Below are 12367 nucleotides of genomic sequence, written 5' to 3'. Positions count from 1 at the left end.
AAGCAAGAACAAGTGCTCCCCCTCTGGTAGGCAGGAACAAGTGCTCCTCCTCTGGTAGGCAGGAGCAAATGCTCCCCCTCTGGTAGGCAGGAACAAGTGGTCCCCCTCTGGTAGGCAGGAGCAAGTGCTCCCCCTCTGGTCTAGGAGGAAATGGTCATTAGGTCACCTGAAGTCTGATACCAACAACTCCATCACAAGCTGAAATAGCCCCAGCTATGACTGCATCTCCAGGAGCTAGCACATCAACTAAGTTCATTGTATAATTTTCTCAGGAGCTTTTGACGTGTTCAGAATGGCTAGTGTGGTGTAAAAGAAGCCTTGCTTCTGTTGAGAAAAAAACAAAAACAAAAACAAAACAACAACAACAAAAAAGCCTGGCAGTCTTTTTGCTCAGGACAGAGAGGGCAACAAAGAAGAGTCCAGGAGCTGCTAGTTGGAGTCAGATGGCTCCTTTTCCAACATCTTTGCTTATTTACAGGACCAGGAACACCAGGAGTCCTTAGCACAGAACATAAAGAATGTGCCAGTGATGTTGGTAGTGGGTTTAATAGTTTTAAATGGTGCTTAATACTGTCCAGTGTCTCAAGCAGAAGTGGCCGCCATTGTCTGTCTCACATGGTTGGTGAGAATACAAATTAGCTTACTCCTTATGGAAAACATTATGAAAGTTCCTTTAAAGACTTAGAATAGAATTACCATATAACCCAGCAATCCCCTTCTGGAGACGCCTGGCCGATGCCCCAGGTTCACTGCAGCACTAGTCACAATACTTCCTAAGGAACAGTTAGGAAAGTTCTGCAGCCAATATGAGCATCCATAAGATGCAAATAAAAAGAAAAGGAGGTATTCATGTATGTGACAGAATGTCTTTCAGCCTTTTTTAAAAAAGGAAATGCCATTTATGACAGCATGGGTGACCTTGGAGTGCATTGTGCTCGTGAAATCAGCAGGTGCAGACAGCCTGATGCCATGTATTCTCACATACATGTATTCTCACATACATGTACAATCTAAACAACGAGACTCATGGATCAGTGGGCAGAGAGCAGCCGCGGAGGCTGAGGGGTAGGTGCAGGGATCACAGTCAAACAGTACAAGTCCAGCTAGGCATGGGGAATGATTCTTCTCTGTTGAACTACATAGCACAACACTATAGAGAGTGTCTCATAAGGATGCCTCTCCTGTCAATTAAAAAGCTATGGCCTATGTCTTAGGCAGGAAATAGAGGTGGGACATCAGGAAGAGAAAGGATTCTGGGAGAAAAGGAGGCAGGATGAGGAGCCCGAAAAACTATGAGAAGACGGACACATGGATGCATGGTACCTGAGTACAGGTGACTAGCCTTGTGGCAAAATGTAGATTAAAATAAATGGGTATCTTTAGTTACGATCTAGTCAGAATAGAGCTTGTTAGCTCCAGGGGGATCTGATGCCTCCAATCTCTGCTTATAAATTGCTGCTGAGAATATAACTTTAAGTTATTTGGAAGTTTATTACTGTACAGTTAAACATATCATGGCACAGGCCTCTGTATATGTCCAGCTGCAATGATAACTATTATTTACATAAACCATAAGAAATATTCATAGAGGCTTTATTAATAATCACCTGATACTGGAGATAACAGAAATTTCCTTCAGCTGGCGAACAGACCACACACCTGTGGATACAGTACATGATGCACTGTACACACATGTTTGTGTGCAAACAGCACACACATACCGTCAAGCAACAGGAGGGTGCTTACTCCATTGTTCCACTGACATGACATCCCTGAATTAGACATCCCGGAAGCCCAGAACTCTTTCGTGGTGGCCAGGGGCTGGGGACACAGGGGAAGCCACAGTTAGGAAGATATGACAGTGCTCAGGACCTTGATAGTGGTGCTGTCTGTGCAAATGCATGTTTATTACAATTTGAAAAATGGTTCCTTAAGAAAGCACAATTTACTGTATGTCTATTAAAAACTCTAAAAACAGGTCTGGAGGGATGTCTTGGCAGGTAATAGCACATCAGATCTTCCAGGAAACCTGAGTTCAGCTCCCAGCAACCACTGTAGGTGGCTCACAACTGTAACTCCGGCTCCATAGGACAGAATCCCCTCTTCTGGCCTCTGTTGACACCCAAACTCTTTTGCACATATCCCTAGCCCCACACATAGATACACAAAAGTACAAATAAATTAAAAACCATTCTAAACTCCATTGGCATTGTATTATTCTTAGAATAAATTCCAAACTAGAATAAAGTATATATTTTCTACCCTTCCGTACAAAATAATATATGGTTTTGCCTGCCTCCTGCTGATTCTGACGTCTTACACCCCACTCCCTACCACAGTCCACTGTTGTAAACTCTCTTGACATCACCTTGGGTAGATGATAAAGGGTCAGTGGACCATAGCAAACTTTGCTGACAGCCGCCATCTCTACCAGCCTGTTGCCTCAGGCTAAGGAGTTTCCTGTGTGGGTGCTCTTAGTCCTCCCAACTACAAGGCACATTCGAGTATAGCAAACGTATCTTTCCTCCTGCACATGCCTTCTGCCTTCCACCTTGGCACTTCCCTGATACTGTGCACTAACTTAGTGTCACCAACACACTACCCAGGAGTGCCAAGTTAGTGCAGAACAAGGCGGAATGAAGCCTGCACCAGCTTGCTTCCTCCACCTTGCTAGGAATTTGGAGTTTCAGAAGTATTGCCTTGTTTCTATGAAGACAAAGTCAACTTGATGAGATTTAGAGTCACCATGGTAACAAAACTCTGAGGATGTTTGTAAGGCCATTTCTAGAGCGATTTAGCTGAGAAGGGAAGACGCTTTAAATGTGGGTGGCATAATTACAGGGGCTGGGGTTCCCGACGGAATAAAAAGGGATGAGCGTGCACCAGCATTCAGCGCTCTCAGCATCCTTGACTGCTGGTGCGATGTGACCAACCTCCTCACATTCCTGCGGCAGTGACTTTCCTGTGTCCTCAAACTGAGAGCAGAAATAAACCTTCCTTTCTTTGAACTGCTTTTATCAGGTGTTTCGTTGTAACAAGGAGAGAAGTAACTGATACAATTGGAAGGTAGCACCCTTTTTGAATCCCTTCCAACCGCCCCAGTAACAAGCACACAGTCTGCTACTAAGCTAAGAACTTTGCAGCCTGGAGCAGTGACCATGGGGGTAACATGCCTCTCAGACCTGCTGGCCCAGTTCCTGCCCCTCTGATCTCCATCTGGCTCCCCTGCCACATCACTCTCCTCTGCTGTGCCTGGTCTTGAGCACAGGCTCCGTTTTCTAGAGACTCCTGAGATATAAATTAATCTCCAGTCACATCGGCTTTGTTTCTGAATGAGCTCTGGATTGTTCCCCAGTTGAGAGCCTTTGCACGGTTTCCTACTCATTCCTTTGCTATTTGTTTTACGGTGTCCGACTATACGGATTGTTGACTGAATTCTGATCAGCTACATCCCCTTTACCTCATATATCTGTCTATTATTTTCTCTTGGTAAATTATAAGTTCCCCAAGAGCATGGGCACTGTCGATTTAGTGCTATTTTGGAGCGTCTGCAGAAGTTCTGACCTATGGGAGGCCCTTAGGAAATACTTTGGAATAAGTGGACACCAAATTGGCATTGTGACCTCATTAATACAAAATCAATACGTTTAGCTACGTCCTTGATTAAACATTAGCTACTTAGTTCCTGATTTTGACCAAAGGGGACAGTGAGAGAGCAGTTCCAGCAAATCAGAGTTCTGTAAGTGGGAGGCTTCTACTGTGGACCAAAGGGCAAAGTCTCAGTATTTCCAGCCTTAATTTAACAATACAAATAGCATATTCGTATTTACAAAATAATGTTTCATTGTGTCTTCTTCAACTATCCTTAATGTTCTTTATCTGTCCCCCCACCTCTGTATCTGGTAAAAAGTGTTAAGAAAAGTAGGTCCCAAAATTTAGATAAAAATCTCCATGTCATCAAATTGGGCAACGCTTTTTAATACCATACCAAAAGTGGTAAGAGCAAGGGAAAGTGCAGTGTGTGATCCAACATGATTGAGAGGTTCTCTGGATTGAGGAGTATGACAAAGAGAACAAAATCGACAATCTGCAGGGATGGAGGAAGTGTTGATAAGTCCTACATATGACCAGGGACTTCATACAGATCATGTAAAGAACTCATAGCAGGATAATAAAATGACAAACAATTCCATCGATAATGGGTTCAGTTCAATACATATTTCTCCAACGATGCCTATATACTTGCCAAAGGTGCATGAGAAGATGATGAATATCATTAGTCATGGGATAGATGCAAATCAAAAGGAAAACTCCTATGCTGAACATACAGTTTAGTGGTAGAGAGAGCCTGCTGAGGACATGCCAGGTCCTGAGTTCAAAGCCCAAGCACCGGGTAAATCACAGCAATGCACCACTTCACATCTGAATATGTTTACATTTATATTTAAATTATGAATATAATTTAAAACTAAAGGCAAATAGTGTTGGGTGGGCATAAGAACTCCTATGCTGCCTGGGAGCCGGAGATGGAGAACTGGCAGTCTGTTTACCTGCTTCCCAGGTAATACTCTAGGCTATGAGCTCAGCTTAGATGTTCACCATTGCTGCCACAGCTGCTGAAACCTGGGAAGAACCCACCTGTCAGGCAGCACATAGATGGATAAACGAAACATGCCTGCCATGCAGGGAATGCTATTTGTTCATGAGAAGAAATGGACCCAGGCTTGGTGGCTCATGCCTTTAATCTCAACAGTCAGAAGTCACGCGCAAGTGGATTCTCTACAAATGTAACCTGACTTGCTCTACATAGTAAGTTCCAGCCAGGGGTACACAGCAAGACCCCATGTAAAATAATAATGACGATAATGATGGTAATAATAATATGAAAAGAAAAGAGGGAATGGAATATTGATGTATCACAACAACAACGAACCTGAAAAACATTATGCTAAGTAAAAGAAGTCAGTCATGATATGTTGTGCAATTCCATCTCTGTGAAGTGTTCACAATAGGTGAATCTCTCTATATATAACCAATAAATCAGTGACTACCAGGGGCTAAGGCATGGAGCAGTGAGTGCTGACAGATATGAGATCTCTTTGGGGGAGGATGGCATTAATTCTAAACACAATTGTGGCACTGGTTATACAATTCTGGGTATCTATGAAAGGTGTTTAAATGAGTGTCAACATGGCACGGATGCCCCTGTATTCTCAGGGTGTGTGCTCCATGACTCTGGATGGAAGCTGGAAATCACAGAGATTATTGAATCCTGTATATGCATGTATCCTGACACACCGACATGATATCCAGTTAATGACTTCTTCCATGTTTTATTCCCAGTTGCTTCCTGTGCCCCAATGTAGCTCCCTGTATTTTGAATGCTAATTATGTTCCCCCAAAAAACCTGTTTGCATGAGAGTGTCTGCACACAGCTTCTGGGAACTTGCCCCCAGTTGGTTCTGATTGGTAAATAATGATACCAACAGCCAATATCTGGGGGGGACAGTCAGAGGTGGGATTTTAGGATTCCTGAGCTTGGGACTGGGAGGAGAGTAAGAGAGGAGAGAAGAGAAGCCATGCCTGAGAAGAGTGCAAGACAGAGAAGCATAGCCACCATGTAAAGGATCCAGGAGAGCTTGGCCCAGAGAGCTGCTCAACTCAGTCCAGAGTGTAGCTGCCCAGCAGCCACGGACAAACTGGGTTCACCTGAAAGGAGGGCTGGAAATGAAAGGATGGAGGGGTGAGAGAAACATAGAGCCAAGACAAAGTTTTCTGATTAAGGCTCAAAGTTTAATATTTAGCACTTTGTATACATAGGCGTAAGCCCATAGAACCCATCCTTTGTTTCAGCTGGATTATGCTGCAAGGCAAGCTCAGTGGGCAGTCTATTCTTCTAAGTTCCTGTAGAAAGTTGTATGTACAGCCAGGGTGGATGACTCTACCTGGGTCTAATTTTGGCAAGGTCTACTGTGGAAAAGGTCTTATTCAGCCTGCTCCAGGCTGGGGGAGCGCACAATTCCCCTGTTTTAGTTTTTTAAAGATGAGCAGTACCAGTAGCTTGATGGGGGCACAAGATTTACTTGTTTTTTTTATAATCCCGTCTAGGGTAGAGTGGCCAGGTTTAGGCCAGGGTCTATATTGCTCCTTCTTACCTGTCAAGGAGGACAAACATAGCAGCATTGATGTTTGCCTCTGTCTTAAGTCGATAGACGCTCAAGAACACGCTTACCCGTCTCTGACTATGGACCTGCTATTGCAACTCTTTCCCATACAGACCAAAGCCACATATGAATTCAGACCAAAGTACATATGAACATGCACTCAATACGTTTCTTCATAGTGATGGATAACTGCCATGGTGAGTAGCTGAGCTTGCTGAAAGTGATCCTGTATGAAGGCAACCAATCTGTTTAAGATACAAGGTCCAAAAGTTAAAAGCAACAAGATTATAACTAATGGTCCAAGCAGTGTAGAAATTAAAGTTGGGAGGAGGAAATTTTCCAGGTATCTAATCCCACTGCTAATTGGCAAGGATCAAATACAAAGTCTGGCCACCAGGTATATGGGGAGTGGCTTTGAGTATTGATAAAAATCGCTCCAGGTTAACTCGTTGGCTGATAGGGGTTTTGAGCCGTCTTCATCATTAGTATTGTTATCATTAGGCTCAGGATTCACGTCTGTAGCAGTAAATACCCAACCCAGATACGATTGGTAAAAGAAAACACAACTCGATAGTTATGAATATAAGCTGCACGCCTAGATCGGGCAGATTCACCACTTCACTACTCTATCCCCCAGCTATGAGACCCTTATAACTTTCGGGTTTTCCAAGCCACGTGATTGTCCTCCCACCTCCTGCTTCTCTGTCATCTTCCTTCTTCGTCGTCCTCCTCCATTGTCTTCCTCCCCAGTTATCGTCCCTCCTTTCTCTCTCTTCCCACCAACCTTTATTTCTCCACCTCCCCTTCTCTGCCCAATCACTGGCTCCAGCCTTTATTCTACAGATTAAGGTGGGCAGAAGGTTCACTAGAAGTCACCTGTGTACTGATTCACTCCTCCTCTGCAGCCCCTCCCAGGAAAGTGGAATTAGCATCAAAATACAAGGCCTGGGCCATCCACAGCACATGTCCACTTGACAGATCAATCTTTCAGGCACCATCGAGCTCCATTTTCTTTTTGTGAAAAAAAACAAAAAAACAAAAAAACAACAAAAAAAAAAACCAACCCACAGACAGAACCTCTTCCCCAAATTAAAACAGGGTTGAGATCATCCCATGTATTAGCTAGGGGGTCTCTCCATTTAACCCTGGCATATGAGCTGGAGGTGACTGGATGCCAGTGGCGATCCGCTGCAGACTGACCTTTAGCGTTAGTTTGTAAAAAAAAAAAAAAAATGAAAACAAATAGGACAAAAGTAAGGTGTGATTTTTGGTAGCCTTGGAGGGTATAACTCTTCTTCCTTTGTTTTTAAAAGCCAATTTTTCAGAGTTCCTTGCAAAACCAGGACAGAAGCACCAGTAGCTGTTCCTCCCACACTCACAGAGTTATGACCATAATACCTATTTTACAATACCTTGTCTTTGAGGATTATAAGGAATCCCAGTAGTATGGGTAATATTAAATTGTCAACAAATCATCTCAAATGCATGCTTGTAATAGCCAGCTCCATTATCTGTCTTAATCTGATATGGAACACCAAGCATAGAAAAATAATGTAGGCAATAACTAATTATACTATTAGTTGCTATTCCTGTTAAAGCAGTTGCAACTAGAAAGCCTGAAAAGGTGACAAGTCACATATACATATTTTAATTTTCCAAAATCAGAAATGAGTAACATCCATTTGCCATAATTGATTAGGTGTAAGTCCTCAAGGATTAACATCATTATGAAGAAACTGAGGACATTGGGAACAAGTTTTTACAGTTTGACGTGCAAAGTTTCTAGAAATACCAAATTATTGTCTCAAGCTATACTACTTTGATGATAAGGAATGAGATTGTATGGCCAATTGTTCCTGTGTAAGGCCTATAATCTGCCTGGTATATAAATCTGCTGTGGCATTGCCCTGGGGTCCAGACAATCCAGGATGAGCTCTTAAATGTCCTATAAAATTAAGGAACAGTACATGTTTCTTAAATTAAGCTGTATTTATATAAATAACTATAAAATTTGAGAATTAGCAGTATCTAAAAAAGGAACAATTTCAAGCAATTGTAAACCATGAGCTATTGGCTATCAGTATACAAATTGAAAGCTTGATTATTCAACATTTCAAAAACAGTGGCTACAGCATGCAATTCAATTATTTGTGCTGAAGTAAGGGGAAACTCAAGAAAATGAACATGTGATCCAATCACATATGCTGCCTTCCCATTAGATGAGCCACCTGTAAATACAGTAAACACATTTTCTATGGGCTGCATGTGTAAATTTACAGGAAATACAAAAGCATGCATAGAGGAAAATTGCAACAACTTGTCTTTTGGATAATAATTGTCAAATTTGTCTAAAAATTTGCCACGAAATAGGCCAAATATCAGTATTCTGCAATAACCAATTTAGTTGGTGTTTGAAATAAGGAATAAATATTTCATCCAAAATACTTTCATGATTCTATCCTATAATTCTGAATTAACATACTAATAGTTTCATAATAGGATTTCAAACTTTACTTGCAGATGAAGAAGGGTGAATCCATATTAATGATCCCTTTTGCCAAAGAAACACTGTGGAACAGCCAACAATTGAGTAGTCTGTATAATGTATCTGTTGTTGGCTAATAATAATTTCCCCTACATTTTGTAAAGTTATTTGTCCCTCATCAGTTAATTGTCCAGGGGAATTAGGATTTGCATTCCCCCTTGAGAATATCAGAGGTTCAAGTTCTCCTATGGCAAGCTTAAGATGAAGTCTTAGCCAATTAATATCTCCTAACAACTTTTGAAAATCATCAAAAGTAAACTATCACTTTTTTTGCATGTATACCTGAAGCCAGAAGAGGGCACTAGATCCCATTACAGATAGTTGTGAACCACCATATAGTTTCTGGGAATTGAACTCAGGACTCCTGGAAGAGCTGTCAGTGCTGTTAACCACTGAGCTATCTCTCCAGTCCCAACTATCTTTTCTTATTGGTATTTTCTGTGCCACAATCTGCTTAGGATATAACTGAGGTTCCAAATATTGAAAAAGATACTGCTTTTGAATGTTTTCTGAAGCAACAGGCACTCCCCAAAATTTTAAAGTTCTTTGTATGAGAGCAAAGGCTTGCAGTAAGACTCCTTAATAGGGATCAGCTAATAAAAATCCATATAATGAATAATATACACTGAAGGATTCAAAGTCCTAACCCTTTGTATTAAAGCAGAAACATTTTTTTTTTTATGTAATGAAGGACTATTGGCCATTCCCTGTGGCAAAAGTTTCCAATGATATCACTTCCTAGATTCTTTAAAATTACAAGCAGACACACCAAATCCAAACCTTCCGTTACCAGGATACAAAGAAACAGTATGAAAACAATCCTCCAAATCTATAATGGCTGCCTGTTGTGAACGCTTGAGGTCTGAGGCTGACCCCTCCTCCCCAAAGAACAAGCAAGGCAATAAACAAAATCTGGAAAACACCTTTCTAGGGGCTCCTAGGGGCTAGTCAGGGTGACCAAGACAAAAGGAATGCCACACAAGCTTCTGCTGAGCCCACTCTGAGCTTTGCATTGACTCAAATGTAAATGTTCTTAATCTGGGCCTAAGGTAGTCACTAGTGCCTTTGTTCCTGGGACAATCATTTTTAAAATGACCCAACCTTCACATTTAAAACATCCAATAAATCTTGTGTAAAAAGGGGCAGCAGGTCTGTACTGTGCTAAAGCTGTTTTTATCTTTTATTACTCTTGCAATCATCTCCACCTGCTCTATCCTCTTCTCAACTACAAACATGGGTGAGACAAGAAATCCCAAGCCAGTGATTGAAGTGCAAACTGCAGCCAATGGAACACTGGCAATTCAACCATACCTCTAAGTTTCCTTTGCAACACCAGAGCAACCACATCTTTGGAAAGCAAAAAATCAATCTAGTCTCTCCAAAATCAACACCAAGTGCATCACTCCCATGCTACAAAGTTTTTGGCTGCCAATTCCTGGACACGAATACAGAACTGTGCAACCTCCAATATCTTGCCAAAGAGACACTGCCCTAAATCTTTTCTTTTAAAAGTCTAGTTTCTAGGATCTTTGGAGACCTGTTTTCCCAGGTTGGCTCATGCCACATGTTGTCTGAATGACCCCAACCCTGAGTTACCAGTTTTAAGCCAACTTTCTATTAACAAAGTTACAAATTTTTAATCATACCCAATAACTTATAAGCCAATCTATAGCCAAGACATGCAGAACATATTTATACTTTTAAAACCAGTCAGAAGCCTTTCGGCAGCCATCAGGTGAGCCAAGATGGGTGCATACAAATATATCCAGGAGCTATGGAGGAAGAAGCAGTCCGACGTGATGCGCTTTCTTCTGAGGGTCCGCTGTTGGCAATACCGCCAGCTCTCTGCGCTGCACAGGGCTCCCCACCCCACCCGGCCTGATAAAGCGCGAAGACTGGGATACAAGGCGAAGCAAGGTTATGTCATTTACAGGATTCGTGTCCGCCGTGGTGGTCGCAAACGCCCGGTTCCTAAGGGTGCAACTTACGGCAAGCCTGTCCACCATGGTGTTAACCAGCTGAAATTTGCCCGAAGCCTTCAGTCTGTTGCTGAGGAGAGAGCTGGGCGCCATTGTGGGGCTTTGAGAGTCCTGAATTCCTACTGGGTTGGTGAAGATTCCACATACAAATTTTTTGAGGTTATCCTCATTGATCCATTCCATAAAGCTATCAGAAGAAATCCTGACACCCAGTGGATCACCAAGCCAGTCCACAAGCACAGAGAGATGCGTGGGCTGACATCTGCTGGCCGAAAGAGCCGTGGCCTTGGAAAGGGTCACAAGTTCCACCATACTATTGGTGGTTCTCGCCGTGCAGCCTGGAGAAGGCGCAATACTCTCCAGCTCCACCGTTACCGCTGATACACATATTTGTACAATTCCTATCCAATAAACAATTTAGGACAGTCAAAAAAAAAAAAAAACCAGTCAGAAACTGAAGACCTCCGCAGAGGGGAGACCCTCTCTCAAGTCTCAGAAAGTCGCGACCACCCAGTAATCTGCTCGAGACACCATGTACCGGAGCAATTGCGAGGTTATTTATTAGGGCGTGACAGCTAGCTGCCGGTCAATTCGTATGCCCACGCAGGAGCTGAATTGACCTTGACAGCCAGTTTGAGAGGTGTTTTTAAAGGAAAAAACCACAAACCAAGGAATGAGGAAGGGGTGAGGGGGTTGCTAGGGTGGTATAACATAAAAATAGTGGAACATTCCAAAGGAACCTGACCTACATGAGTCAGGATCAGGTGAAAACTCTCTGTACGCTTATCTTTCTCAAGAATGTAGTCCTGCCCTGTCACTTCAGCCTTGCCCTGTCACTATGGTTATCAGCTTGGTTCCACCTGGCTAAATTGCATTCTAGCCAGTTCCCGTAATTAGTCTGTCCACATTCTTGCTTCATGCCTCCATGTCTTTGTAAAGAAAGCCTAAAGAATATTTTATGTCTAAAAAGGATTCTATATACCCAGTATCCGTAACTTTTCCCTCTACAAAACAAAATTGAAGTAGATAAGCATCGTATATATTTAAACTAAACAAAATTTTCTTGCTTTTTCTAGTTGTATTTCAAGAGAAAACCACCTTGTCACTTGCTGAACCCAATAAACACTGTCTCAGAGATTTTTCTAGGAAAAACAGCCATCAGCTTCCTTATCATGGAAGCCAATAAGCTGCTGGCCCCTTTAAGAGCAGCTTATGCAGACAATCAGCTCCTGAAAAGGCTTCTCCAGCTGAGCTTGACTCCTTGATACAGGTGCAGGGTAACTTCTCAGTTTCTGCTGTGCAAATTGAGACTGACTTTAAAACAAGTTAAACTAAATAAAGGGGTGGATAGCCAGCAGATAAAGTTTTAACCATTTTTTCTTTTGAATATGAAACACAGAACAATTCAAACAATGAAACAAAAACAGACAATTGACATATGTGGACAGATTGGTGCACCAAAGACAAAAAATAACCAGAACTAAGGATTTCTCCAGTAGGAGCCAGAGAAAAAGTAGCATGTCTCCCAATTTCCTCCTGTTCCTAGGAGAGCTCTGAAATAGCTTATGTTCATTTTCCTTCTCTTTTGATGACACGTCCCGGAAAGGTGACAACTGCTTTTCTGAAAAACACCTCTCTCTCTCTCTCTCTCTCTCTCTCTCTCTCTCTCTCTCTCTCTC

At 42.3% G+C, this 12367-nt stretch overlaps 1 pseudogene; it reads left to right on the top strand.

Annotated features, from left to right (window-relative positions):
- The first annotated feature begins 10437 nt into the window (after positions 1–10437).
- LOC114620460 lies at positions 10438–11131 on the top strand (annotated as a pseudogene).
- The last annotated feature ends 1236 nt before the right edge of the window (positions 11132–12367 follow it).

Source organism: Grammomys surdaster, unplaced genomic scaffold, assembly GCF_004785775.1.
Source record: "Grammomys surdaster isolate TR1022 unplaced genomic scaffold, NIH_TR_1.0 63, whole genome shotgun sequence".
Classification (NCBI taxonomy): domain Eukaryota; kingdom Metazoa; phylum Chordata; class Mammalia; order Rodentia; family Muridae; genus Grammomys; species Grammomys surdaster.
This window is presented reverse-complemented; position numbering and strand designations above follow the sequence as displayed.